The sequence below is a fragment of the Pinus tabuliformis genome, chromosome 4_2 (genome assembly GCF_031772625.1).
Source record: "Pinus tabuliformis cultivar Carrire ecotype Pingquan chromosome 4_2, CPIR1, whole genome shotgun sequence".
In the NCBI taxonomy this organism is placed as follows: domain Eukaryota; kingdom Viridiplantae; phylum Streptophyta; class Pinopsida; order Pinales; family Pinaceae; genus Pinus; species Pinus tabuliformis.
This window is the reverse complement of record NC_142304.1, coordinates 1144697125-1144713289: the sequence shown is the minus strand read 5'-3', so window position 1 is coordinate 1144713289 and position 16165 is coordinate 1144697125. Positions and strand designations below refer to the sequence as shown.

The 16165-nt window shown below is 40.1% G+C and overlaps 1 pseudogene; it reads right to left on the bottom strand.

The window, feature by feature from the left end:
* Positions 1-10172: 10172 nt before the first annotated feature.
* On the bottom strand, positions 10173-11050 carry LOC149173719 (putative sugar phosphate/phosphate translocator At1g12500 pseudogene; annotated as a pseudogene).
* Between the last annotated feature and the right edge of the window lie 5115 nt (positions 11051-16165).

Genomic DNA, 16165 nt, shown 5'->3' with positions numbered 1-16165 from the left:
ACCAAAGCTCCCTTACAGGAGGTCTATTCATTAATATTTCTAACCATCTTAATCAATAAACTAAGAAATAAAGGCATTTAAACTTAATTCAAATTGATTACAGGAAATATTAAAGCTCTCTTACAAGAGACTATTCATTTATATTTCGAGCATCAAGATCCTTAAACTAATGAAATTAACAACATAAATGAAAGCTTACTATACCAAAACAAGTATGCAAGTGAGGCAATGGGGGCCCTCCATAGCTCCACAAGCACACCTAGAAAGAAGTCAAATGTAGAAGAAAATCCAATCCACTTTATTTATCATCAATCGCAAATTGCAATTACAAGCTCCAAGTTCTACATTCCAAGAGATTCTAAATCTCCATTACAATGATCCTAAAATCTAAAATTACAAATGAAGGACTAAGTTTCTAAATCCTAAGGAAAATTAAGATTACAAATGAAGGAGATAACACTCCTATTTATACAATAAGATGTGATAACAAACTCATAATGATGATCCACTATTCCCTCTTCAAATCCACATATCTCTCAACCAACGGTAACACATAACCCTATCCTCCATGATATTCTCCACGAGGTCCTTGATCTCCTCAAATTCGAATTTTAACATAGAGTGCCACATAATGGTGCCTTAGAAGCTTCCTTTGTACCTACACGTCAACAAACTCATTCTAATTGTTAGGTATAAGTATATGGATATTATTTTCTAAAGTTTAACCACAAATTCACTTAAAAATACTAAGAATTAATAATGTTTTGGAAAACACAATGGTAACCCATTTAATGATGAAGGTGAAGTTGATGTGGTGACATGGTGGTGGAATAGAGGTGAGAAAATGTATGAATGGAGTGAAAGTGGATGTATTTTAAGGATAATTCTTAGGCCCAACACCAATTGTGGCACTGCCTCTTAGAATTGTGCAGATCACACCCTGAGAGGCTAGTGTGAGGCAAGCTCTATGAAATTTTTGGGAGCAAGGCAAGGCCTTCCATCCCAGAAATGTGCAGTGTAAGCCGGGCAAGGCAAGATCTGGGCCAAGGTAGCTCAGTCCCGCCGATGGGCGACTGAAAACAGTAAGGACTGAATGCATGTGTGAAGCTGGGTGCAGACATGAGTGAATGAACATGCATGCAATCAGTAAGTGGATGATTCAGCGAGAATGGAAAACAATGAAGTGTGTGAAGCGAGTCGCCGCAACGACGACCATCAATGCAAAAAAAGTGTCATGCATGTGACAACAAAGAAATGCAATGGAAAATTTGAAACAATGCTTCTACAAGCTAACATGCATCAAAATGATATCAAGCGATTAATAAAACCAAGCAAACAACACTCACACAAACCAAAATACAAAAATCGAGAGAAAAATAGTAAAAGACATGAAAATAAGACTTACCCGTAAAAGTTGCAATAAGTGTGTTGAAGGTTCCTAGATGCGATGGGAATGCTAGAGCTCCAAGATTGAAGTGAAGAATAAGCTCTGAAGCATTGAATAACGAGTTTTGACAAGATCAAGGCTTATGACCTGCATGCCACAAATCTAGGAAAAAGGGACACTTTGCGGGAGGTTTCTAAACGACTTTTGCGTGTAACCCCGAGCCGGTAAAAATAGATCCCTAAAATCTTGCAACGTTTTTTGCTTTTTTTCTTTTTCAGGAAAAAACTTCCATGCATGCAAGGCAATATTGCTCAATCTTGGAGGGAATCGGTCAATCGGTGAACACATGCAATGGACAATAAGCCTTGGGATGACTTCTGGGTGGTTTCTTGGCCGAGTGGCCCTAGCTGCCCCTCAAGCTCTGTGCAATTTCTGGACTAAAGCCAAGGCTGCCAGCCAAAACTGCGCAAATTCTGAGAGCAAGCCCGGTGATGGGCTGCTCTGCGCAATTTTCAAGGGGAAGGTAGCCTGCATGCTCTACACAATTTTGGAGAGCAGCTGGCTGCCTGGATACTCTGTGGAATTCTGGAGAGCAAGGTTGGTTTCCCTCCAGTTCTGCGCAATTCTCCAAGTCAACACAAGAACCAGTTGAAAGCCAAGTCATGGGAAGTCAACTTGCGGGTGAAAACCAAACAAGTTAGCGAACACAAGCTGATAAGCCAAATAAACTCAACTAAAATCATAAGTACCTGGGCAGTATAAGACATGCTGCTGAGGATCCCTGGTAGGGAGGCTCCAAAATGAATCTAAGGCAAAATTTTGGAGGATGGTTGTAGCCGCTACAACAATTTCCAAACATTTAATGGAAACCTATGTTTTGCTATCTGTTTGAGGATGGTAAGCAGAACTCATGTTGAGGTAGGTTCCTATATGATTGAATAATTCCTTCCAAAAATTACCCTTAAATTTGGCATCTCTATCGCTCACAATGACCTTTGGAAATCTGTGTAATTTGTAAATATTTTTTCAAAATATCTCAACAATTTGTTTTGCTGAGTCTGATTTCTTCATTGCAATAAAGTGAGCATACTTGGTGACTCTGTCGACTACTACAACAATCTTATCCTTACCATCAGATACAGGTAAACCTTCAATAAATTCCATTGATATTTCTTCCCATTTCTGATTCGAAATGTTTAAGGGATGAAGTAGTCCAGGTGTCATAATATTTTCACTTTTATTCCTTTGACATTTATCGCATTCTGCTACATATTTTTGAATATCGTGACTCATTCCCTTCCAAAAGAATGATTGGCGTGCATTATAGTAAGTTTTAAAGAATCCTACATGTCTGGCTAACAGTGAATCATGTGACTCCTTGAGGATCTTGGTTTTAAACTTGGAGTTTGAATTCAGATAGATTCTTCCCTTGTACCATAGAATGTCGTTCTTCCATTCCCATTTTGAGTTGTGCAGAAGGTTATTGATTATAGCGCTTGTTTCTGGATCTTTTGCATATTCACTTCGAATCTCATTAAGCCATTCAGGAACAATAACTGAAACTGCAAGTAGTGTCGGTTCTTCGTCTTTCCTAGACAGGGCATCTGCCACTATATTGTCCTTTCCCCTTTTGTGTAATATTTCCATGTCAAAGGCAACAATTTTTTCAATCCACTTTTGTTGTTCTTCGGAAAGTGTTTTTTGTTGGAGGAGGTACTGGAGACTGTTATGGTCTATTCGTATGGAAAACTTACTTCCCAAAAGATATTGTGTGCATAATAGGAAGCATTTCTTTGTTGTATGTAGATTTAAGACATTATCGTTTATTGAGTTTCCTACTCTCAAAAGCTATTGGATGCCCATCTTGCATTAACACTAATCTTATACAGAAACTTGAAGAATCACACTCAATGATAAATGGTTTAGAGAAATCTGAAGTTGCCAATACCGGGGCATTAGACATAACTTCCTTCAATTCTTCAAACCACTTTCCTACTTCTTCATTCCATTAAAATGAGTTCTTCTTTAAAAGGTTTGTTACAGGTGCGGTTATATGTGCATAGTTAATAAATATTCGATAGTATCCATTCAATCCTAAGAACCCTCTTAGCTTGGATATATTAACTGGTTTGGTTCATTCCCTTATAGCCTTGATTTTATTAGGATCCACTTTTACTCCTTCATGGGATATTATGTGTCTGAGATATTCTACTTCTTCCTTCCCAAAGGTGCATTTGGACTTCTTAACGTAGAATTGATGCTCTTCCAATAGCATAAGAACTTTCTCTAAATGTTGTAGGTGCTCCTTCCAAGTTTTAATATAAATTAAAATGTCATCAAAGAACACTAACATGAACTTCCTTAGATATGGACGAAATAACTCGTTCGTAGTAGCTCGGAATGTTGGTGGTGCATTGGTTAACTGAAAAGGCATTACTTTAAATTCGTAGTGAACTTCATGTGTTCGAAACACAATTTTTGGTTCCAACTTTATTCTGAGTCCAATTTTCAGAAACATTTAGTGTCGTGTAGTTCATCCAACATTTCATCGATGAGGGGAATTGAGAACTTGTTTTTAATTGTTATTTTGTTTAGTCCTTGATAATTGATGCATACCCTGAATGATCCATCTTTTTTCTGCACCAATACCACTGGAGCTGCATATAAACTTTTGCTTTTTGAGATGATGCCACACTTTAAAACATCTTGGATTAATCTCTCAATTTATGTTTTTTTAATGATGGGGATATCGATACGATTTGATGTTGACGAGTTTTGATCTTACTTTGAATTCTATTGTATGCTCGATTTCTCTATTAGGAGGCATTTTCATGGGCAGGTCTTGGAATACTTTTTTGTGCTTCTAAATTAGCTCTTGTACTTCTGGTGCTTCTTCGCTGATAAATTTTGAAGTTAACATTTCTAATTGGTGACACTGTACTACATAGGTTAGTGCTCCTCTTCGAATCATTTTCATCATTTGGGATGATGATACGATTGATTCTTAGGTGCTTGGAAACCATATAATTTGTATTTCTGCCCCTCCCATTTAAATTTTATAAACTGCTTTTGATGGTTGGTAGAGTAAGTACCAAGGGTTTGTAACCATTGGATACCTAAGATCACATCCACTCCTCCTAATGGTACCGTGTAGAATGGAGATCCTAAATTAAATTATTGAATTTGCAATTTGACTTTATGGCATTTCCCTACTTTTTCAATTTTCTTACCGTCAGTTACCATAACCTTCATGTTGGGCATGGGAAACGAGAAAATGTTGAGTCCCTTCACCATGGTTGAGTCCAAAAAATTGTGGGTGCTACCTGTATTGATCTGATTTAGAATATTAGATTGTTGTGCTAAAATCCTCCTCATATTAGAAAAAAATGCTTTCATTGTGCTTAAGGGTTCATGAATTTTTGCAAGTGAAATGATGAGTTTTTTATGTTAATTTTATGAGCAATTTAACATAAATATGAGACTGAACAACAACATAAACATGTATAAAACATCATTAAAAACACATTACAACAAGAACATGATAAAGGAGTTCACCACTCCTGGGTTACTTCTCCTTGGTCTAGCTTCCAATGGCTTGGGCCTCTCTATTATGCTAAAAAATGTAAAAAGATGTGTTTACAATGCTCAAATGCTTATAAAACCTGCGCCCATGAGTCAAAAATGTCCAAAAATGGCTATCTAGCCTCTTTTTTCATCCAATTTGGTGTAAAATTGAATAAGTTATGACCTCTCCTAGTTTTCCCAATATTCGCTTAACAAATTGCACCTTTTCCAGCATGAACCTACAATTTCGCTCCAAAAATGCGCTAACTGGGAAATTTTTTTGCCATGCGGTGGTCCATAATCTATCGGCACGACCTACACCATAGCAAATCACAATCGACAAGAACCAATAGGCTTATGGTTTGTGAACGCAGCGAGGCGATGTGTGATTGCGATATGGCGGACCCGACAAAACTCATAAATTTATCACATCCGGGATCCTTTCGCAATTCGCAATCGGTGGAGTACCGACGATCTTATATATGCAAGACTCTGCTTTTTGTGGTGTGCGATTACATTCTGCAATTGCGATTATCGCATCAAAACACTTCCTTATTCGGTGGCCGATCGTCGCATCGCAACTGCCGGGGCCAATTCCTTATCTGCCGATCTTTGTCTTTTGCTATTAGCGATTATGATTTATTACATCACTCCCTGGCTTGTTCAGGGGCCGATTTTTAATGCCAACCCACCTGCAACATGCGATTTGCAAAATGCGGGGGCCAATGGCGGCCTGTCACTTGGTGCTTCCCCATTCGTTGAAGGGCCTTGCCATGTCATATTTTCCTGCCATCTGTCCAAGTCAAACCTGAACTTTGACTTGCTCTAACTTCTTCATACGAGCTCGAATTCAAGTGTCGTTCGCATTGTTGGAATCAGAATGATGAGCTCTTCGACCTGAAGCTAAGTTTATCAATATTCTAACACTTTGAGTTTTGAGCCTAATTTTGAGCACCTTATCACTCCTCCCCACTGGAAGCCTTTTGGACCCCAAAGGATCACTTTCAATTGTTCAGCAGGTGAGGGTCCAGTTCCCTCACCTTTCCAATATTGATCTATTTATCGCTGACTTGGAACTTGTGATCTACACGATGCTTATCGTGCCTTGCTGTGTACTTGCCTTTGCCCTTTTCAAGTTGTTCTTTCACTATTTGATGTACCATTTGGAGTCGTTCAATAAACTCTTTGGATTTTTCCATGTTATTGCCATTAGCAACATCCTTATTACCAAGATGATACAATACATTATGATGCAAGTGGTCAACAAATTCCTCCACTTGATTCCTTTGACTCAAGCTTGAATGTACATCTTGAAAGTATGTATTCTTCTGAACATAACTTTTATGTAAAAAAAATGATGCTTGATGAAAGTAGTTATACAAACTATAGGCTTATAAAGTACATCAACAAACTTGTCGTTTATACCTTTCTTATACCTTTTGGCCAAGTGGAATAGTAGAAGAAAACCCATCCAATGGAAGTTCCTTTGTTGCTGCAAATTAAACACTTCACCATTGAAAATTTCTGAATGAAAAGAAATGGGCTTACCACATTGCATAAAGATTGCGCCAATATTTTCATAGTCGCATACATCTACTTGAAACTTAAATGACTTTTTCAAGTTTAGAAGAGCAAGTATAAATGTTGAACTGATCTTTTGTCTTAAAGCATCAAATGCCTCTTGTTGTTTGCCTCCCCACTAGAAGACCTTTTGCACAACTGCCAACGAATGCAAATGAGTTAAAATAAAATAAAAATTAATAAAATATCTCCTCTAACATTGGGTTGCTCCCAAAAAACCTCATATCTAAATGACTATATTGAGCATGCCTGCGTAAATTGCGAGTAGGACAAAGGCATCTATGGCTTTACGGGGATGCATAATTCTTTCACCTGTGTTTGTAGGAATGGAGTCAATACCACCACAAATGTTATAGCCGAACGGACTACTGGAACGGAGCCCACAGTGACAGGTCTGTAGCTTCCACAGATCCCACTCACTGGAATTATGGTATCGCTCTCAAGTACAACTTCAATGTCTGTCGACTAATCCATAATGACATTAATCTTGGAGAGGTCTAACTTTAGCTCACCTTCTCCACGTCCCACGTAGACCGCCAAAAATCCCTTGGAAACCTGAGCACACTTGGAAGAACCAATTTCACGGCTCAAGTTCATCAAAGAAGTTTTATCCAACATATGTTTTGACATCTTTAAAAACAAATGTTCTTGACATATGACATCAAGTATTTTTTTTCTCATACATGACATGTTCATAATGAAATTTCCTGAAAATGAAAATGTCATCCAAGTAGACTATCATGTCTATAAATGGCTTCAATACGTCTTGCTTCATATGCATGAAAGTAGTAGGAGCATGAAAAATACCAAAAAGCATAACAAGCCATTCAAACAAACCTTGCGTGGTTTTGAATGTCGTCTTCCATATATCTCCTTCAACAACTCTACTTTGATGAAAACCACTTCTTGAATTCCATTCAATGAAATGCTTACTATTCTTCTTGGGTGCCCACTGGTGGGCCCCAGTATTGTAGCAATAATGCTACAACTCCTGGAACTCCCTTCTTTAATTTTATCAACCCGGTAGTTCGTAACAAACTTGGAAGCGACGGTGTTGTATGCACAAGTACTAGCTCTTGCCGCAGCTGTCACTTGGTCAGCTGGCACAAGTCCGCTAGGGGCTCAAGCCAACTTCTATGAGCTCTTAGAAGAAGCTTTTTAACTGATGGACGAAAGCTAACTCAAAGGAAGCTAATCTACTTGCGGAAAGAAACTGAAAGCCAAAAAGAAATACAAACCCTAGCAAACCCTAATTCTACCAGCTAGTCCTACTGATGCAAAGGAGAGAATGCAAACTATGAAAAGAGATGCTATTACTTCTAGGAAGGTAAAATGCATGTGTCTAAGTTATCACTATCTGAAGAAAACATCTTTTTGTATTTTTGTTTAAGTTATTAGAATTATCATGCATGTGCTTTTAACTATTTTTGACTGTGCAGAGGTGGATCAGGGAGGAGAAATGCTTGGGAAAGGTTGGGAAGGTTCAGAGAGGGTCTAAGGGGTCCCTAACACCCTTCCAGAGAGTCTCACAAAGTTTGGCTGCCAAGGAACCGTGTTTATGAGCTTCTACAGGAAGTCTGCAGGGGTTCTACAGGATGTTCAGAGATTTCTACAGGATGTTCTAAAAAGAGGATTTTGGAGCATGGATGGAGGGAAAAATATGGAGGAATGAGTATGGAGGTGAAATAGGGGTGTGAAGAGGTCTAGGGCTTGGTGGATGAGGCTAAGGAGTGATTGTATTTGTTCAAGGGAGAGTGAAGCAATGTTGCACAAAAATTAGGGTTTTGGGAGCGAATGGCAAACGTGAAGCAAGGGTTCTAAGTAGAGGGTGGAGTGGATGGTGTTGATGGAGAATAAGCAGATGAAGGAGTGGTACAGGTGCTCTGCAAGTCGTTTTTCCAATCTGAACCAACAAAACTTGTAAATTCAAAGACCTAGTTACTTTGACCTAATTTACTAGCTGTTAGTAAAGAGAATGAACAGAAGTGTGACCTGCAATGAAACCATGTATTTTAACTCATGCAAATAAGCAAATGAAAGTTTGAACTGGTAACCAACTTCTACACATGAAAATCAAACACTAGTGATTGCATGGCAAAGCAAAATCAGTGTTTTTGTGGGCAGCAAAGTCATCCTAGTCACAACTCCTGATCCCACTAAGGGAGAGGTGAAACCACAGATGTTTGTTGGCCCTTTTCTTGAAGCTTTTTCTGTTAACAACCTATCAACTAAATCTGAGCATGAAAAGCTATTTTACACATAAAAAACAAACTAAATAACAAAACAAGAGTTAGATCTAAATAGCAGATTTTATTCTAAGAATGCAGCAAAAACACATAAAGATAATCAAAGGAGGTATTGGGCGCTTGAGATGGGCCCAACCCCAAGATCGACAGCCTCCTAAGAGAGATTTAGAGCTGGTGCAAAGCTGGATTCATCTTTATTAATCAAGAATGAAGAGTTACATCAAAACTGTCCACAAGGAGAGCTTGAGAATGAGCTGAAAGCAAAGCTAATCCATGGCCTACAAATCGAATTACAAAATGACTACAACGAGGCTATGAAATGACTAACTACTAGCTAACTATCTACTGGCTAACTAGCTAACATCCACTGGCTAACAAAATGACTAACTGGCTAACCAAAATGAGGCCCTAAGCCTTCTTATTTATACAATTTGAGGACCCAACAGTCCTCCTAAAATTTAGGGACTCGGCTGCCCAAGACTTGGAGTTAACAGCAGTCCTACTTGACTTGCTTGGCTGCCCTTGTGCTGATTGATTCGGTGCCCCTTGAACTCCGAGCTGATGGTGGAGAATTCGAGGTAAGGGCCCAAAAATGAGGGGACACCTTCCTACAAATCCTCTCCCTTGTTCTCCCACGAATTTGGCTGCCAAGTGCTCATTAAGACCTTCAATTTTGTCTCCAAATTGACCAACAAGGCTACACAAAGCACCCATTAGACTTGTTGGCATAATGACTAACCAAATTCACTCTATTAACATAAATGTAATAAAAAACATGCAATAAACTAATGAGAATGGTGGATTAAGTCAAATTAGGAGGTTGAATGAGCCCAAATAATTGTCCATTTTTGGGGCTCATCATCACCCCCCTACTGAAAGTGTTGCTCATCCTCTGAGCAACCAATCTCTCTCCTCATCTTTGATGGCCCTGGTGCCCTCCTTGGCTAAAATCTCGGCCGATTTCTCCTTTGGCTTCCCTCTTTTCAAACTTCCTGTAGAAACAGTTTGTTGGCTTCCTGTAGAAACAGTCCTCTGTCTTCCTGTAGAAACAGTCCTCTGTCTTCCTGTAGAAACAGTCTGCTAACTTCCTGTAGAACCAATTTTCTCTGATTTTGCTTGCTTGGCTGGGGGTGCCTTCTCCTTGAACTGTGTTGTGGCTGCCTTGGGTGTGTCCCTACTTGTTTGGCCTTTTTCAGTCTTCTCTGCTCGTGCTTGCAACCGCTTCTCCCTTGGCATTTGTGTTATTTTACCACCCCCTGCTTTGGCCTCAACAGCTTGTCCTTTTCCCTCATTCCTCTTCCTGTCATGAAACCATGCTTCTTTTCTTCTTCCCACTGCCTGCTGCTTTTCCTAGTGAATTCTCAGCCTTGTTATGAGTGTGCAAGTATATGCAATCATATGGAAGAAATGGTGGCCTTGGCATTTCCTAAAACCTGCAACGTGAGGGCACTCGTATGTTTTGTAACAAGGAAGTTGGTTAAATTCACAAGATAAGCCATGGTCATGTTTCCAAGCAACAAGAATATGATAAAGGTGTTTTCTCTGGCTTTTTCAATAGCAATCACTACTACATTACCCTCCACAAAAAGAGTAACAGGAAGCAATAACAGCGCAGCAATTGGTGCCATGTACATGAGCAAATTCATAGAGTGAAGCTTCTCTGCCTCAGAGGTAAGCAGGAGCCCCTGAACAACTGATTTCAATGCTCTGGCAGCAGTTGATCCTAGGCAAACCAAAAAGCCAAAAAGGTGGAATAATGGCTTACTGTTGCTTGCAATAACAGTGCCAAACACCACAGGCACCAAGGCCATATAAACCACAGAAGACTCCCTCTTACATGTTATTATAAATGCAAAATATTGCTGTGAAGAAGGGAGTTGTTGCCCCAATAGTTTGATTGAAGGAGACTGGCAAATAGCGCAGAGAAATATTGCCACAAACAACCGAGAAGGAGAAAATGAAGCTCAGTGCCAATATCTCAAGAAACTGTCTCCTGGAGATGATGAACTGCATTGGTACAATCTCTAACCATGAAATTGCCAGAAAACCATAAAATGAACAGGCACACATGTGCAACATTGTGAGGAATATTGGGTATCTGCATCCAAAAACTAAGTAGGCATTTGTTAAGCAATAGCACACCAATATTGGAAGAGTACCAAGCTGCAATAATGAGAGCTGTTGTAATAGTCTGGGACACAGGAAATGCACCATATTTTCCTTCTCCTGTTCTCGATTTAGACATCTCCAAACTAGCTTGGATCTGTGACATAATCCCTTTACAATCCTGGATCACCTGCATAAAATTCTGATATGATACCTTACTCTGTTTTAACAATTATGTTCATGCATGCAAAAGACCCTAACCACGTTTTTTTCTTTTCTTCTCTTCCTTTTTTTTTTTTGGCAGAAAGAGATCTGAAGGACATTAAGAATTCTTCAGCTATCTGGTTATGAGAGGAAGAGTTTGCTTCTATAGAGAGAGGACAGAGACCAAGTTTTCTTCTCAGGGCAAATTCAGATATGAAAATTTTAAAAGTTACATCCATAGGCTGGCTCTCACAGCTGCATATGCCTTCTTTATAAGAGAATTTTAGACCAGAAACGTGGAGAGATGCAGAAAAACTGAGAAATTCCATGCAACACACAATCACACTGCTATTTTTGACTTACAGGCAAACTGGTCTCTAATTCTCCTGCTCCAGATAGTTCAATTCACCACCTTTCAAAATATATATCATGCGTGGAAGAGTGCTTTCGAGCCTACCCTTCTCGGAACTCCAAATCTGATGAGGGAAAGCTCAGGTTTCTTTGTTCCAAAACGCTGTGTCATACTTCCTGTAGAAGACCCACCCGTTTTCTGTAGAACACCCTTGCATAGGTGGGTTTAAGAAAAAAAAATCGCTGAGAAAGCTTGGTTTGCTGCTATGGGGCTGGTATGGAGCTTGTTGCAGCTGCAAGAAATGTGATAAACTGGAAACAACATCGGTGAGAGTTCGATTGGCCATTATGAAGATTTTCGTTGATGGAGGGTGAGCTGGCCAACTGCACGTTGGCCCCATGCAGACTGTTGGTCCCCACTGTAGTGTAATTACGAACTGTAGTCCTCTGCCTGTAATCTCATCCATCAATCACGCTGAAGTTTAACTGTCCATCACTACCTGTTTTCAATTTTCTTCCTGAGATGGCTGAGCGCACGTGTCTCATTCACCCACCAAGCGCTGTTGAACTGGATGAGGGTGGCCAGTTAGCTGGCCACCGATTTTTCTAAATCCAACCATCTCATTGTTCACGCAGTTCTCAAATTACATTCATGCAACAAATGAATTAGTTTCAGCCACGTACCTGGAAGTCGAACGGCTACTTGTGAAGCTTTTTGCTGCTGCATGCTTGGATCCTTTGATTGCATGAGGCTTGGCTGCTAATATTTGATTGTTTTTTCCTTATGCAGGTGCCCTCTGGCCGGATCTGAGCTGCATGCAATTGTTTCCACGTTCAGATCTGCACCTTCAAGCTGCTGCTGCTGCATGGTCACAAAACCAGAACTTGTTTTCGCCATTGCTCTCAAACGGTAAACCGGATTGATCTGAAACTCGGTGAGCATGTTCCTATCATCATTATGCATCTCCCATAGCAAAATCTTGATCAATGGATGCACAGATTTCGAGAAAAATGGAAAATGGCTGAAGATTTCAGAGCTCGATTTCTCGGAAACCATGCATCGGAATCAGCTGAAACTGCTTGGGTAGGTTACCATCACTCACATTCATATCCCCATGAAACAGGTTTTGAAATGGATGCACGGATATGGAGAAAATGCAAAAATGGCTGATGGTGATGGAGGCTGATTTCTTGGAAACCGTGCACCGAAATTGGCTGAAACTACTCAAGCATGTTGCCATCACCCTTGTACAATTCCCCATAAAACGGTTTGTCAAATGGATGCATGGTTTTCAAGTTATGGCAAAAACAAATTTTGTTCTATGGATTTTTGCTTCAAGGCACTTTGCATGTGTTTGCATGGAAGGGAAAACTGAGCTTGGGCTATGATGCAGGTATGGAGATGATGGAGGAGGAGTTGGAAGATTGCATGAGGGCTTCTGAACCCTTGAGGAAGCTACAATGCTCGCCAAACCACTTTTTGAAATCCATGTCTAGTTTCCCACAATTTCTACAGGAAGTTCCTGTAGAAGCACAATGAGAAGCACAATGAGGTGGAAAAAATGATGGAGAAAGGCAAGGGATGGCCACACAAGTGCTTGCAGGTCTAATCAACAGATTCCCACCATTAGATTCACTTTTGAAATTGGATTTGGCTCGTCCAAAAGTTCTACAAGATGTTTCCTGTAGAAATACAGAACTTCCTGTAGAAGGCACAAAAAAGATTCCTTCAACCTTGATTTGAGTGCTCCTCCTGTCATGAAACGTCCTTCTTGAAACCTGCAATGTCATTGCTGCAACATGAAATTATTCAATGGAGATTAGCTTTATTTTTCTTTTTCTTTTTTCTCTTTTTTTTTGAAAAACAACTAGGGCGCCTCATGGAGGTTTTCACCCTAATTGCCTGCCCTGGGCGCCTCCAAGGGAGGTTTTCACCCAAAGATCTTATTCTCTTTTCTCTTTTTTCCAACCCATTGACCGCCTCATGGAGGTTTTCAATCAATGAGCCAATCTAAGGCGCCTCCAAGGAGGTTTTCACCTTAGATTTCTATTTTCCTCTTTTTTCATTTTTTTTCATTTTTTTTCTTTTTCTTTTTTCTCTTTTTTTTCTTTTTCTTTTTTTTTCTACCCTACCCTACTTGAAAAACGAACTCATTCTCAAGTATAAGAATACTTCCAATGGAGCCATGTGCACATCGAGATTAGAGACAAGATGATGTGAAGGCTCGGAATGCATGCTTTGACAACTATCCAAATTTCAGAGACAAAATGATCTGACTTTGAAAGTACAAAACATAGCTGAGGAAGAGAGTACTGCTGCAACTTAGTGACTGTCTGGAACCATGTCTCAATATAGCTTTGATATCCTTGGTCCTTTCGTTGATCTGGATCATTCTTCATGTCACCTTCTATCATGACTTTCTCATCTTCCTCCTTTTGCTGATCTGGATCATTCTTCATGTCACTTTCTATCATGACTTTCTCATCTTCCTCCTTTTGCTGATCTTTCTCTTGAATACATGGAAGATTTGATGGTAACCATGAGGAGGCTTTCTCGATCTCTGATTCTGATCTCTTCTCTTCATCAAGTGCAGCCCATGGTTCTTTGATCTCCTCTTTTGAATCTTCTTTTGCTGGATGTGATCCTTCAATGCTTTCAAGATGATCTCTTTTTTGCAATGCTTTTCCTGAGCCATGGTGAAGATCATTGAGCTCAAAAGGAGTCATTTGCACATGTTGTGCCTCAGCTTTGCAATTGGGTTGAGCTGCTCCATGGTATGGTTTTGGAAATGGTGGTACGGGTAGCTGAGTGGAGGTGTGTATTTGAGATGGATGCAGATGGCATTGTGGTTGGGTAGGCATTTGGGGTTGCCTTGGTGGAGGAGGAGGCGATGGTTGTGGATGAGCAGGTGGTGGAGGAAAATGAGCGGGATGAGAGTTGTACTGGGGCCTCCACTCCTGATAAGGTGCATTCCACTGAGGCTGTGGCTGAGCATAAGAGTGAAATGAATGAGCAACTGGTTGGGCATAATATGGATCTGTGAAGGAACAAGGAGAATATGACCAAGGAGGAGGTGTAGACCAGGAAGGATGAGCAGGGGGACCCCAAGAAGGCATGAAAGTGGCTTGATAAGGGTCATAATAGGTCTCGGGTGTCCCTTGCAGTTCCTGCTGGTAAGATCTAGGTCCATGCGGCCAACTTTGGTTCATGTAATAGAGTGATTCAGTGGCTCCTTTGGCTCTCTGATATGCAGCTTTGAATCTGGGTAAGGAAGGGCACTGATCTGTAGGATGGTATTCTTCACAAACAAAACACACTTCTATGGAGTACAATGGACATTCGTTCCTAGGATGCTTTCTAGTGCACCTAGGACAAAAAATGACCAAAGCCCTCTTGGCTTCTTCTTGCTTCTTTTGGATTCGCAAGGTATCCAGTTGCATGGCAAGAAACTGCCTCATATCACTCTTGAAATCTTCCAGCTGATTTTCAAATTCATCTTTGGACAAGATGTTGCTCCCAACATTTCTGCTTGTAGCCATTCACTTAGAGGAATGTTTTCTTCTTCTTCTCCCCTAGAGGTTCTTCAGATATGTCTTGATGTACACCCAGGGGTTCTTCTTAGTCACAGCCATCGAAGAAGAGAGAAGGTTGGCTGTGTGAAGCAAAGGGGGGTGTTGTGAAAATATTTTTCTAACTTATCTCTACTCCTACCAGGCATGAAAGGAAATCTTTTTGGTTGATTTTTGCTTTTTTCTACTTCTACCTGCAAAACTAAAATAAATTGAACTGCAACTAACTATCTTGCTGAAATGGAAATGCGGAATTGAAACGAAAGCAAGAAAGGACTAATCTATTTTGCTCAAAGGAAATTGCAGGAATGAAATGCTAGGCTACGCTTGCAGAATTGAAATGCTAATCTACGCTTGCAGAAATGAAATTGCGGAATTGAAATGCTAATCTATGAAAGCGGGAAATGCTAATCTACTTTTGCATAAACGAAATTGCATAATGGAAATGAAATAAACTACTTAGCAGAAGATTGTAGTGGAAAATAGAAGAAAAGCGACAATCACCAATACTCTGACGCTTCCCCGGCAACGGCGCCAAAAAGATGGTGGGCCCCAGTATTGTAGCAATAATGCTACAACTCCTGGAACTCCCTTCTTTAATTTTATCAACCCGGTAGTTCGTAACAAACTTGGAAGCGACGGTGCTGTATGCACAAGTACTAGCTCTTGCCGCAGCTGTCACTTGGTCAGCTGGCACAAGTCCGCTAGGGGCTCAAGCCAACTTCTATGAGCTCTTAGAAGAAGCTTTTTAACTGATGGACGAAAGCTAACTCAAAGGAAGCTAATCTACTTGCGGAAAGAAACTGAAAGCCAAAAAGAAATACAAACCCTAGCAAACCCTAATTCTACCAGCTAGTCCTACTAATGCAAAGGAGAGAATGCAAACTATGAAAAGAGATGCTATTACTTCTAGGAAGGTAAAATGCATGTGTCTAAGTTATCACTATCTGAAGAAAACATCTTTTTGTATTTTTGTTTAAGTTATTAGAATTATCATGCATGTGCTTTTAACTATTTTTGACTGTGCAGAGGTGGATCAGGGAGGAGAAATGCTTGGGAAAGGTTGGGAAGGTTCAGAGAGGGTCTAAGGGGTCCCTAACACCCTTCCAGAGAGTCTCACAAAGTTTGGCTGCCAAGGAACCGTGTTTATGAGCTT